The sequence below is a fragment of the Ctenocephalides felis genome, unplaced genomic scaffold (assembly GCF_003426905.1).
Source record: "Ctenocephalides felis isolate EL2017-DRISC unplaced genomic scaffold, ASM342690v1 CF-g0.4_SCAFFOLD_01886, whole genome shotgun sequence".
Taxonomy (NCBI): Eukaryota; Metazoa; Arthropoda; class Insecta; order Siphonaptera; family Pulicidae; genus Ctenocephalides; species Ctenocephalides felis.
The window spans coordinates 166,412,046-166,425,233 of record NW_020538040.1 but is presented as its reverse complement, the minus strand read 5'-3'; the positions used below and the strand labels follow the sequence as shown (position 1 = coordinate 166,425,233).

General features: G+C 28.1%; 1 protein-coding gene and 1 long non-coding RNA gene across 3 annotated transcripts in view; both read right to left on the bottom strand.

The window, feature by feature from the left end:
* The window catches only part of LOC113378616, a 284,628-nt gene that overhangs the window by 91,230 nt on the left and 180,210 nt on the right, over window positions 1-13,188 (bottom strand). The gene's annotated exons all lie outside the window — the stretch shown is intronic.
* On the bottom strand, window positions 6,210-6,517 carry LOC113378617. The gene is made up of 3 exons (XR_003367204.1): window positions 6,498-6,517; window positions 6,317-6,443; window positions 6,210-6,247 (listed from the first exon to the last, which is right to left on the bottom strand). It is a non-coding gene; the product is annotated as an uncharacterized LOC113378617 (long non-coding RNA).

Below are 13,188 nucleotides of genomic sequence, written 5' to 3'. Positions count from 1 at the left end.
AAACCGGTTTTTTAGTAAAAAAAGTCGGTTTTCACTGTATAAATGGAAAATGACAAATATAGCCAAATATAAAAGATAGATGAAAGCGTTTTGATGCTTTAAATCATATCGGTTCAATAGCATTTGATATCTTATCAGTCTGCAATGATTCCCAGAAAGGTTTTGTATTAATATTAGGTTGATCAAGATTTTTATACCAGAGTATATTTTAATTTAAATCAGTGTGACTTCTTTTTGAAAAAGTAACTTCCTCTACTCAAAGTTAAAAAAAAAGAGTTTTAAACCCTAGAAGCTACAAATAAAAGAACAAAAATCTTAGAATTATTGTATCAGGCTTTAAAAACAATTAAGCATAATTTGGTGGCAAGCATGGGAGTATTTTCTATTTCAGTAGCAATTCGATAGACGTTCCCAGCTTTTTGAAATCATATTTCATTAAACAAAAAAAAACAGAATGTTTAAAATTAATTAATTAAAATAAATTTGTTTACTATCCATAAAATTGAGCAAATAAATTCAGTCTAATACTGCTCTAAATCACACTAAATTTGCGGAAAAATTACAGAATATTCGCGCAAAAATTTTTTTTGTATATAAAATTCGAAAACCGGCTAAAACCGGGTTTTTAGCAAAACTAAAATTCGAAAACCGGTTTTCTGAAATGTCGGTTTTTGTATAAACCCTAGTAGCAATAAGTTTAGCTTGCAGCTTATTTCTTCAACTAGACCTAAACAAATTCTCGTAGAACTGTATGATTTTAGAAGATTCTTCTCTACCATCAACTCTTTCACAATGCCAAGTTTCATCAAAATCCCAAACGAGTAAACATGAGGTTCTCCTTGTGAGTGCTACCAATTTCAAGAACCGCGACTCTAGCTATACGGACGTCGTGATTGTCTGGTTCATGATAAAGGCCCCAGGATACAAAAATATTAAACACATAAATACACACACGGTCGCAATAGCGCCCATATTGCACGCAACGATATGAATATCACGGCGTTCTATAACTATTGTAATAATATCCATAGTTAAAATCGGAACAATTTCGGAAGGAATTCAGTACAACCGTATTCCATTCTATGTGTCGGACTGTTCGATATTTGAGCCCATGATATTGAAATAGATACATGTATAATTTATAACAAAACTGTTACAAATATTATATTCTCCACAAAAGAGAAAACGTTTAGTGAAGCGAGAATGAATTGTAAATAATTTAGGTATTTATGGAAATATATTAATTAATGAATAGCGAAACCGCAATGGTGCATGATATATATGAGCGTATAATAATTTTACTGTATTATGGCTTTAAAGCAAATTATAATGTATTGCAGTCAGAGAATTCATTAACAAAATACCATAGTAGTGCTTTTATATTTAATCGTATCACTTATCGAGAGTATAATTATTATTTTAATGTCAATAGTAATGGAATTATTTTCCAAATTGATATATACCATCACCGTTCAGTAAGAGAAATAACTACTTTGCAATATATTCAACAATTAATATAATCAAATTTTATTAACTTTCTGAAAGAGAAATGTATTCACCAGAAAGTCCTAATTCTAAATCGTTTGATACTACAATTGTAACAAGTATGTTTGTGTGTATGTGCAACGATTTCAAAAATTGAAAAACCATTCAATGAAAATTGATAAAGACTCAAATAGATTAGGTTTTTGCATTTTTGTTTATAATTAGCGAATAACTGTAAAAATTTTAGCCAAAAATCCTGAACCGCTTATGAAAGTCTACTTATGAAGCCTATTTTTTAGCCAGAAATCCTGAACCGCTCTTGAAAATTTAAGAACTGTTGGAAAAATACCAGTTGGAAATGTGCTGATTAGTTTTTGTTCAAATCGGCCGAACAGTTTCTACCTCATTATTTGTTAAGCATTTTATCGATATGTTTCATAAAATTTTGTATGATGGAGTTCATGATCTTATATTATATATAAAGGTATCCAAAAGTATAAAAGTATCAAAAAGTATAAAAGTATCAAAAAGGAATATAATATTTTCATATTATATTCTAATTTTGATACTGCCCTTAATTATTATTTTCCAGATTTGGGAATTTGATGAAAATTGCGTAACGGATATTTAAAAGATTTTTTACCATCAGAAGAATCCCAAGATCTATAAAACAATTGTAGAAAGTGTGTGTATGTGAGCCAAGATTTGATCTTTTGTCAACGATTTTTTTGTAACAACGGCTGCATCGATTTCATAAATTGAAAAACCATTCAATGAAAATTGATATAGACTCAAATTGATTAGTTTTCAGCATTTTTGTTTATAATTAGCAAATAACTACAAAGGTTTTCGTCAACTATTTAGCCAAAAATCCTGAACCGCTTATGAAAATTTAAAAACTGTTGGAATGATATCACTTGGGAATGTGCAGACTAGTTTTTGGTAAAATCGGCCAAACCGTTTCTACCTTATTATTTGTTGAACATGTTATTGACATTTTTCATAGAATTTTGTATGATAATGGAGTTGATGATCTTAACAATCATATATAAAAGTATAAAAAAGTATAAAAATATCAAAAAAGAGTGTAATATTTTCATATTATATTCTTTTTTCGATACTGTTTTAATTATTATTTTACAGATTTGGGACTTTCGATATTTAAAGAATTTTTTCACCATCAGAAGAATTTGTATATAATCTACAAGTTCAACTATCTGAATATTGCAACATTTTTTCTTCAAGTTATTGTATTAGATAATACTAATATTAGGCTTAATATTGTTTTAGAGTTGTATACTACTGTAGGTAATTCATTCAATTAACATAATCTCTTCTCTGTAATTACTAAATTTAATCCTGTATCCGAAATATAAATATAAATATAAATCATTCTAAAATATAGGATGGGCCATTTAAAGTTAAAGCATTTGGTTGTTTACTTCATAACAGGTTGAATTTTTCACACTAATAATATATTTCCCTGAAATTTTCACCGTATAATGTCCTCGTCTCCAATGAAACTTGTTAAGTTCTTTATCTAAGCGCAATGCGAGATTCTGTTACAGTTGTCGTAAACAGTTCGACCATTCTTGACTATATTTCACGCTCAGGGCAGCAAAACACTAATAAACAGGCTTTAAAGTTATTTACAAGTTTGTAATGCACTTTCTATTGCACAACTTTGCCACAGTATATTTGCATATTCTTCATGTCGTACATTTCTTCACAAGTGCGGCAAATACAATTTCATGCAGCGTCATTCGAGTAATTTGAGAAATAGAAAATAATGAAGACTAGTAGTGTGGGGCATCGTGCCTTAAGGCAAGTTGCTGGAACTTCCCGTAATTTAATGAAATATCTGAAGAATATTAAATGCTTTCAAATAGATTATTATATATAATGTGACAACTCATGCCCATGGTTCACTCCCTGAGACCTCCCCTTAGAGGTCCCCCATACAATAAGTGCATAATTTTTGGTACTTCTACATGATAAAAATCAGCGACTTATTTTTATTATAAAACTTATATAATCATAACATATGTAAATAAAACTAACATATGTAAATAAATCTTAGAAATTATTGCTTGAAGTCTTTTTTTGGTGTTGGTCGCCAAAACAGGCTGTAGCATAGAAAAGCAAAGACAAAATAAAAATTGAAACAAAAAATTTTAATAATTTTTCTTTCTGAAAAAGTTTTTTGTGTGTGTATAAATTGATATCACAAAAAAACGTTTTAAAGATTTTATGCTGAGTAAAATACCAAAAACGAAGATTTTTTGCAATTGTTGTATGGGAGACTAAGAAAAGGTCCCAGGGGGTCAACGATGGGCATGGGTGGTTCGGTTTTTCGAAGTTAGTTGGGGCTAGTCATACATTTGGACGCGATTGGGGTACTCTAAATGGGCCAAAACAAAAATTTTCGAAATTTAACCCTTATTTTTGGATCAATGCACGGGACATCAGAACTCATTTTAGAAATATGGTTTCTTCAGCAAAGTATCTTATTTTGAACCCTAGTATCCAAAAATCATATGTGCCTATGCTACTTTTAAATCAACCCGCCCTAATATATACATATACATACATATATATATATGCATATATATATACAATATATATATATAATATATATATATATATATATATATATATATATATATATATATATATATATATATATATAGATTTGTAAAGTAACAAATGCAAATTTAATCGTACAATGTACATGTGAATTATTCTATTGCTTTGTTAGAATTATTTCTGTACGCTTTCAATATCCGTTACATGACATAAGCCATTCTATTCCATATAGTTAAATTAATAACACAATTGCATTTCCAATAAATGAATCTAAACAATCGTCATCATAATTATATATAATAGAAAAAAAAACTAAGTTTTTTTCATTATTAATTATTGCTAAACATTTTATAAAGTTTCAGTTATTTTTCAGTTTTAGTTAGTAAAAGTGCTCTGTTCAGAAAAATGATATGAAAATTTTCAAAACATATTTTAGATAAAATAAGCATTTTTGTGGAGTTATTAAATAGTAGTAAGTAGTATAAAAGAAATATTAATTAGCACGAATAACTGTATATATGTATTATTAACATAAGTGTGGATATAAAATTAATGAGACACCAACAATTTTTAAAATATCTTTCTCTTATATATAAATATTCTTATTGCAAATCAAAGAAAGTATTCAGAAATTTTAGAATTATCTTTTCATGCATCATAGGACTAAAGAACGAGACGAACCTCATCCCCGATTCGTCTGCAAATGTTTTAGAAGTTAATTATGTTCAAAGAAACGTAAGAAATTATAATCTAATATATATATATATATATATATATATATATATATATACCCATGTAGAAATTAATATGGTCTGAATCTACAAGCAATATAAAATCTACATTGGTCAAATTTGAAACCAATATCGGCTGGTCATAAAAATTGAACATTTTTTATATTGAGGCCATATAGGTAAACCAACAATTGGTCTATATTGGTCTATATTTGGAAATTTGGAACCAATGTTGCCTACAAATTGTTGAATGTTGGTAAGGTAATATACAATTAGACAGAGAGCTGGTAAACATTTAGAATTATTAATTATTGAATTATTCTGAAACTTATAACTGATGTTGAAATATTACACAAATATTTGAAGATTTGAAGTTGAAATAATATAACGCATAAATCAATGTCATTTATTTAACAATAAAACACCTGAAATTTATTTATTTATTTATTTATTTCTGAAATGAACATATACGTAAATTTATTAAGAATGTTTTTGTGGAAATTCATTTATTAAATATAAACAATGATACAAATATATAACTGCATTAAAAATATGATTATTTATAAAACACAAAAGTGTCATAAATATTGATTATTTTTTTAATAGATATTTATTAATACATATCAAGTAAACTTTTTTTATAACAATAACAAAAGCAAATAAACTTTCCTATTTATAACATCATCACTCGATAAAACATTTCACAGCATCTGAACATATTTTATTTGTTGTTAATATATTTATTATCCATTATGAAATATTTATTTCATCGTCTAGAACAGTCATTGGAAAACCTACCTTACATTTGATATATATCAAGTAAATTATAATCGAATAATTATTCGATTATAATTTACGTGATATATATCAAATGTAAGGTAGGTAAAGTAATAAAAGTAATAAAAGCAAATTAACTTAACTATTTATAACATAATCACTCGATAAAACATTTCACAGCATCTGAACATATTTTATTTGTTGTTAATATATTTATTATCCATTATGAAATATTTATTTCATCGTCTAGAACAGTGACTGGGAAACTTTTTCAATCATAACCCCAAAATATTTTTGTCCAAGTTTGTATTGTCATCTGAAACCTCGTATTCCTTGTTAATAAATTTATAATATATCATTATATATTATCAATATGAATAATTTATGAAAGCGTTAAAATGAGATTGTAAAATGCACTCGACTCTACTTTTACCTTAAAAAATAATGACTTCATATCATAGTCTAGAATCTTGCTATGCAAATGTACAGATTTATTGACATTCCACATTGCATTTATTATAATCAAACATTATGACTATTCTGTCAAAATTTATATCTTTCCTTTCTATAATTTATTTAGTTACAAACTTTTGATGAAAAACTTTTCAATAACATTTTACTACTAAGCAAACCAGTTTCTCTATTTTCTGCGCTTACAACAATATTACCTGAAAATAAATAAGAATATGTTTTAAATGCAGAGACATATAATTATATTATAACAAGTATTGTCTTACCTTTTATAAATATGAAAGTGCAGTATGTCTTCACTCAAAAAGATTAGGTTATGTTATATTTTATTATGTTATATTTTATTATATTTCACGTAATATGTACAACTGATTTCTCAATGTGTTTAAACTCCTGATCAATATAAAAATCCTTAGTGAGAAAATAAAATTATCTTGCATTTCTTACCATTTTTATTGAAAACTTGCAAATTTTGACATTTCGAATAGCTAGTTTCCGATTATTTATTAGAGATACTAATAATAATGTAGTTAGCAGTAATTATTCTAAAAATAAATAGCTATTAGTTACAATGCATAAACGCATAATTAAGTATTATACTCACCAATAGTAAAAAGAATTCGTCTATTAAAACTAAGGTTATGTTAGATATACATAACTTATTACTTAATCTATCCATCCCAAATCAAATCAGATGACGTAAAATTAAGTTGAACTTTCAAACCTTTGTATTTTAATCCAAAGTAACAACAAAGAAATGAAATATTGTATATTTTTCAGAGACAATGCTTACTAAACAATTGTTTACCAAACTTGTTTGTGGTATATATTTCGCACCAATGCACATTACACACATTAGAAAACAATGTACACTATAACACTATTACACATTACACATAACTGAAAATATTATTCGATTATTTCCAGCAAAACTAGTATCTTAAAACATACTATAATTAACAATTTTGCATTAAAGGCTAATGACGCCGTGTGTGACGCGCGGCGCTTCTTGTGGCATGCGTCATGCATAGAAGGCATAGAAAGTTCTAGAATCCTATACCTGCAATACAAGATAGTGAGTTGCTACAATACCATTGTATATCTTCGTGGTGTAATGGTTAACATCACAGCGTTTTAATTTTGATTTTGGGGTTCAAATCCCAGTCCATTTATTATTATTTTTTTATTTTATAATTGTATGAGTAAATAAAATTAAAGTTTTCAATTAGTTTTATATATATCGGACAGTATTTAAAATAAATTACCCTGTAACATTTATAACTTTTTTATAATGAAAGGAAAACTGAATTTTTATACTATTCTCAACATTTGAGATTTTCATAAAGAAACCGTATAAAGTATTATACATCGTTAGAATCGTCTCAAAATTCTTAGTTTTTCTTCCACATATCACAACTTGGTATTTTAAACGGTTTGGCCTATAGGCGAGTTGCAGTGCCAAAATTCTAAAAAAATTGGAAAATTTCAAGAAAATTATATGAATACACATGTCGAATTATATATCATTTTATTCGTAATTTTATTCTGCATTTTTCGTCTGAATAAACCTTTTAAGTATCCTTTACTGCTTAGATTGTAGCATAGGATATATGTGAATATATAGATCTTTGATCTCATTCCACTTCGACAAAATATTTAATTAGCAAATCAGATTTTTTCACAAAACAAACTTCTTTTTCGAGAAGTTAATTAAATAATAATACTTACAATATTGATGATAAAAAATATTACATCATATTTATTTTTCTAGAGAAGGACAATATTTATTAGCCGATGATAAAAAAATATTGCATCAATATTTATATTTTAGTTTGAGTACAATATTTATCAGCCTATGATAAGAAATATTGCATTAATATTTATATTTTAGTTTGAGGACAATATTTATCAGCCGATGATAAGAAATATTGCATTAATATTTATATTTTAGTTTGAGGACAATATTTATCAGCAGATGATAAAAAATATTGCATCAATATTTATATTTTAGTTTGAGGACAATATTTATCAGCCCATGATAAAAAAATATTGCATCAATATTTCTATTTTAGTTTGAGGACAATATTTATCAGCCTATGATAAAAAAATATTGCATCAATATTTCTATTTTAGTTAGAGGACAATATTTATCAGTCGATGATAAAAAAATATTGCATCAATATTTATTCTTCTATTTGAGGACAATATTTATTAGCCGATGATAAAAAATATTGCATCAATATTTCTATTTTAGTTTGAGACCAATATTGGACAAGGCCATTTATAGAGATTATTGCCTCAATATCGGCTGACGTTGGCCTGGTCGATTAGTTGACATCATCACAGAACCGGCGTTCGCCTATATTTGTGCAATATAGGCAATCACGGCCACAGAAAACCGATATTGGTAATATATTGTACCGATATTAATTTCTACATGGGTATATATATATATTAGGGTGGTCCTTAATATGGACATTTTTGAATTTCCTTTCTCCTAAGGGCTTAAGTGGTTCCAAATTGATAAAAAAACAATTCTCTGAAAGTTTTAGCTCTTAATATTAACTTTTAGGTAGTGCGCAATTCAATCAACATTCGTATGGAAATAGCATGGAATATATATATATATATATATATATATATATATATATATATAATGTGTGTGTGGAAAACTATCTTTCAAAGCACATATAAATCAAGTAATCACAAAAATTGAGCCAAAAATCAACATTTTACGTATGGTAAATAGGACATGGTGGGGAGCGCACCCTACCACAGCCCTGAATTTGTATAAAACAATAATTAGACCATCATGGGAGTATGGAAGTCTAGCTTTCAGTAACTCTTCTCACTGCAGAAAGCTGGAAAAAATTCAATATAAATGTTTGAGACTGTGCATAGGGGCAATGATCTCCACACCTACAAATGCCTTGTTGGTGGAATGTGGAGAAATGCCTTTACATTCAAGATTCCAATATTTAAGTGATAAATTTGTACTTAAAAAATACCAAGTACAAAATAATAGAACAATCGAAAATATCAGGAATGTAGCCATAGATACATTAACAAGTGACTATTGGAAAAATCGTCCAAAACCAAGCTTGGTATATAGCTATATAAAAGTAATTGAAACAAGAGGAGACACAAATAAATACAATAAACACCCGTATTATAACTTTTTCACATTAGACAACAGTTATACGATAGAAAAAATATTCAATACGAATACAATCAACATAGAGGATTATAAAGTTATATTTACAGACGGGTCAAAAATTAATAACAAAACTGGCTGCGCTTTATTTTACGAAAACGATAATATCAAAATAGGATATAAACTACCAGACTTCGTTTCAATTTGGTCAGCCGAGCTAATAGCTATAAAAAAAAGCAGTTGAATATATAGAAAGCCATAAAATCACTAAAGTGGTCATCGTTACCGACAGCAAAAGCTGCATAGATAAACTGAAAAATCTATTCCTTACTAATCGACTAAGCGAGACATTAGTACACGAAGTATGGAATAGACTTATACAGCTATTGGAGAACGGGTATACAGTCAAATTATTATGGACTAGATCGCACTCCGGTTCTAGTGGAAACGATGAAGCGGACTCCATAGCAAAATGGGCAACAGAACACGGAACTATGATCAACCTAGCCACTAGGAAAGACTATATAAATAATTCAAAGAAAAAAATACTGAAAAAATGGCAAGAGCAATGGAACAGATCGTCGGAAACAAAGGGACGACACTACAAAGCAGTCAACCCCAAATTGAAGATGAAACCGTGGTTCCGAAAATATGCAGATGAAAACAGAAGTACCATCGTAACAATAACAAGACTAAGGCTTAACCATGGCAACTTCCCTGCACACCTGAAGAAGCTGGGAATAATAGAGTCAGAATCATGTCCTTGTGGAGCATCAAGCGGAACATCTGAACACATCATACTAGATTGTAGTATATTTGAGGCAAGCAGGACTAAATTGTTAGAGGAACTACACTCCATAAAAACACTGATTAAACCCTTTAATTTGACATCAATATTGCAAAATCTGAACTGTTATCCTAATATAATTAGGTTTGTTAATAATAGTAAGATTAAGTTGTAAGTGACCAATATACTATATATGTTACCTGTATATTGTACATTATGTATGTGGCTAAATGTTTACCAGAGGCCAATAAAAATATAAAAAAAAAAAAAAAAAAAAAAAAAAAAATGTGTGTGTGTGTGTTTTCAAGTTTTTCATACCAATTTCTGCATATCAAATATTAATGAGTAGAAAATCATTCCACATACCTGAAACAAAAAAAAATCATTAGATATAAATTGAATTTTTACTTTAGTATACATATGATCTAAAATTATACTAGTGAAACTACTAGTAGATAGTGTTGTGAAAATGTAAAAAATTGAACCTGAAGTGAAAAGAAAACTGGATAGGACTAAGTTTTAAAGAAGGAAGAATAATGCAAGTGATTGTGTATTTGCACAAAGAAATTAATATCAATAATCAGACTATGCCAAATATAATAAGAATTTTAAATTAATGAAGCCCCAAAAAATACTAATGAAGTAAATATTTATTATCTAAATTAAGTATTATTATTGTTAATTTCTTACAAATTGGTATTTTTTTAAATAAACTTATATGGTTGAAGTACAAAAGTCAAATATTATCTCCATAGTGCCATATAACATATAATGTGACCAAGAATAGCTATTACACTTATAGTAGGTAATATTATGAACTAAACTAGATTTGCATGGCATTAAGACAAATTGCTCAAACTTCCTGTACCAAAAATTTAATTATTTAAAAAGCCTTAACATTTTTGGAAAACTTTAAATAAATGACATTTTTGAAAATTTTGAATATTTTGTAAAATTTGCTTTTTTATAGAATTCAATTTTTTTGAGAATTTTTAACTTTTGCCAAAGCAATCGTGCAGTGTAGTTGTTTTAGAGACAAAATTTCGGAGCGCCTAAGTGCTGTATTGTATTCGAACGAATAAAGAATAGTACAAAACCCATTGCAATGAAACTAAAATTCGAATTTATCAAGACCTTTAGAAAATTTCTGATTGTTTGATGTGCACAACGCTAATGATAATTTTTTACTCGACCTTTGAAACCGCTAGACCTGCCTTTCCAAAAATGTAACATTTTTTTCATTTTGTCAACACAAGTAGAATTTGTTTTGCATTATTAAAATCGTACGCTCAGTTCTCTCAAAAATTTAATTACCATTTTTGGCACCTTTTGCTCCGTATCTTCAAATAGTCTGGACCTACTTTATCCAAAAACTAATCAGCAGGTCTCCTTATTGATAGTAATCGAATGTTCTTCGAATCATCCTAATCGATTGATCGGTATTCCTGAAATCGTCGACGAAAATTTGTATCCGCACACACATACACATCAATTTTTTCTAAGGCATACCAAAATGTTCAGACACCTTTGAAACGTAAAGATATATAAAAATTTTCATTTTCGATTTTTTGCGATTACTAGAACTTACTCTACGAGAAGTTAATAGGGTAAACTGCCCCAAATATTTATCCGAGACAAAAAAAATTGCCCTCTATAAAATAACTGCCAAAAACTGTAGGTTTCGAAATGGAAGTCCCTCTCGAATGGGCATACAGGCAACTTAACAGAAATGATGATATGTGCTCAACTCGCTAATCAAACATCACATAGAGCATACAGAGGACACGACGTATGCGCTAATATATATTTGTGCTCGTAAATAGTGCATACAAGTCACATGGTCGGAGATAATATATAACGGACTATGATAAATACATATGACTGCATAATACGCTCGATGTTTCGAATTGCATGGCATAGAACAACAAACATGTATATTTATTCGTTCACACATCCATCGAAAACGAGATCGCAAATGAAAAGTATATGTTGTAGAACCATATTGTCGGATCTTAAGATATCAAGATGTTTATGAGCAATTATCTCTTAAGTTACTGGTAAAATAAATGTTGCTATTCTCTCTCAGTGAAACACAAAAAGTGCTATTCTGAGTAAACTCTCATTGTTACAACTATTCAGTCTTCAGAGAAATAAGGCACATGAACAGGTGTCCATTTAACTGCATGTCGTTACTATGTGTGACAGAGTCTAGAGAAGATCAAAAGCTACTAAAGTTGAAAATTTCAAGAGAATTAGAAGTATAATCTATATCTTATATATAATATTCTTCTGTACGGGTGTATGATTTGATACTTTTCCTAAAATACTTTTCCTAAACGGTTATTCGGATTTTCATAATTCTTTTTAGAGTTTGTCTAAGGAAATTTTTAAGATTTAATGAACAATAAAACTATACTAATATTGTAGAAATGAATGGCAAAAATTACAAAAAAAAAACACTTATCATTGTTGACATTGAAAACATTTGAACTGTTTGTTGTTTGAACATCTGCTAGAAATGTCAATGCACTTGACATTTAAATTTAGCTGAAATTATGAGCCTCGATAATATCAGAATATAATATACAAGAATAATGTAATGTCTACATTATTATTACCGAAAAGCAGCTGAGATTCTCCAGAAATTAAAATATTATGAAGTACAGTCATATACATTATTTTCTAAACTTATGCATGTCGCATTTTGGTTTACTTTACTAAATTATTTAACAATGCAAAAAAAAATTTATACTTATTAAAAAAATTATTTAGAATTTTGTTTCATGTATCAAAAATTCATTTATTTGGCTTTGGATATAGAATATTTAGCAAGATGATCAGATTAAAGAGTGCTCATATAAACTAGATGTTATTAATTAATTCACCTAAGATTTGAACTTAAACAATAATGTTTATTAGAAATTACAAATGCCAAAAAGTAACTAATATATCGTACGAGATTATGAAAATTATAGACTAAATTATTGAAGCAATTATTTTGTGTTGTAAAATAAAGTGTCATATTGTTCTTTTGCCGCAGGTACTATATTATTTTTTCTGAATTTCTTATACTGCTTATGGTAAGACCATAAATAAATCAAAGGCAGGACATCAAATAGGATATTAAAAAGTATAGGACATGTTTCTTATATTTGTACACATACACATAAGAATATTTATAAACCACATCACTTCAA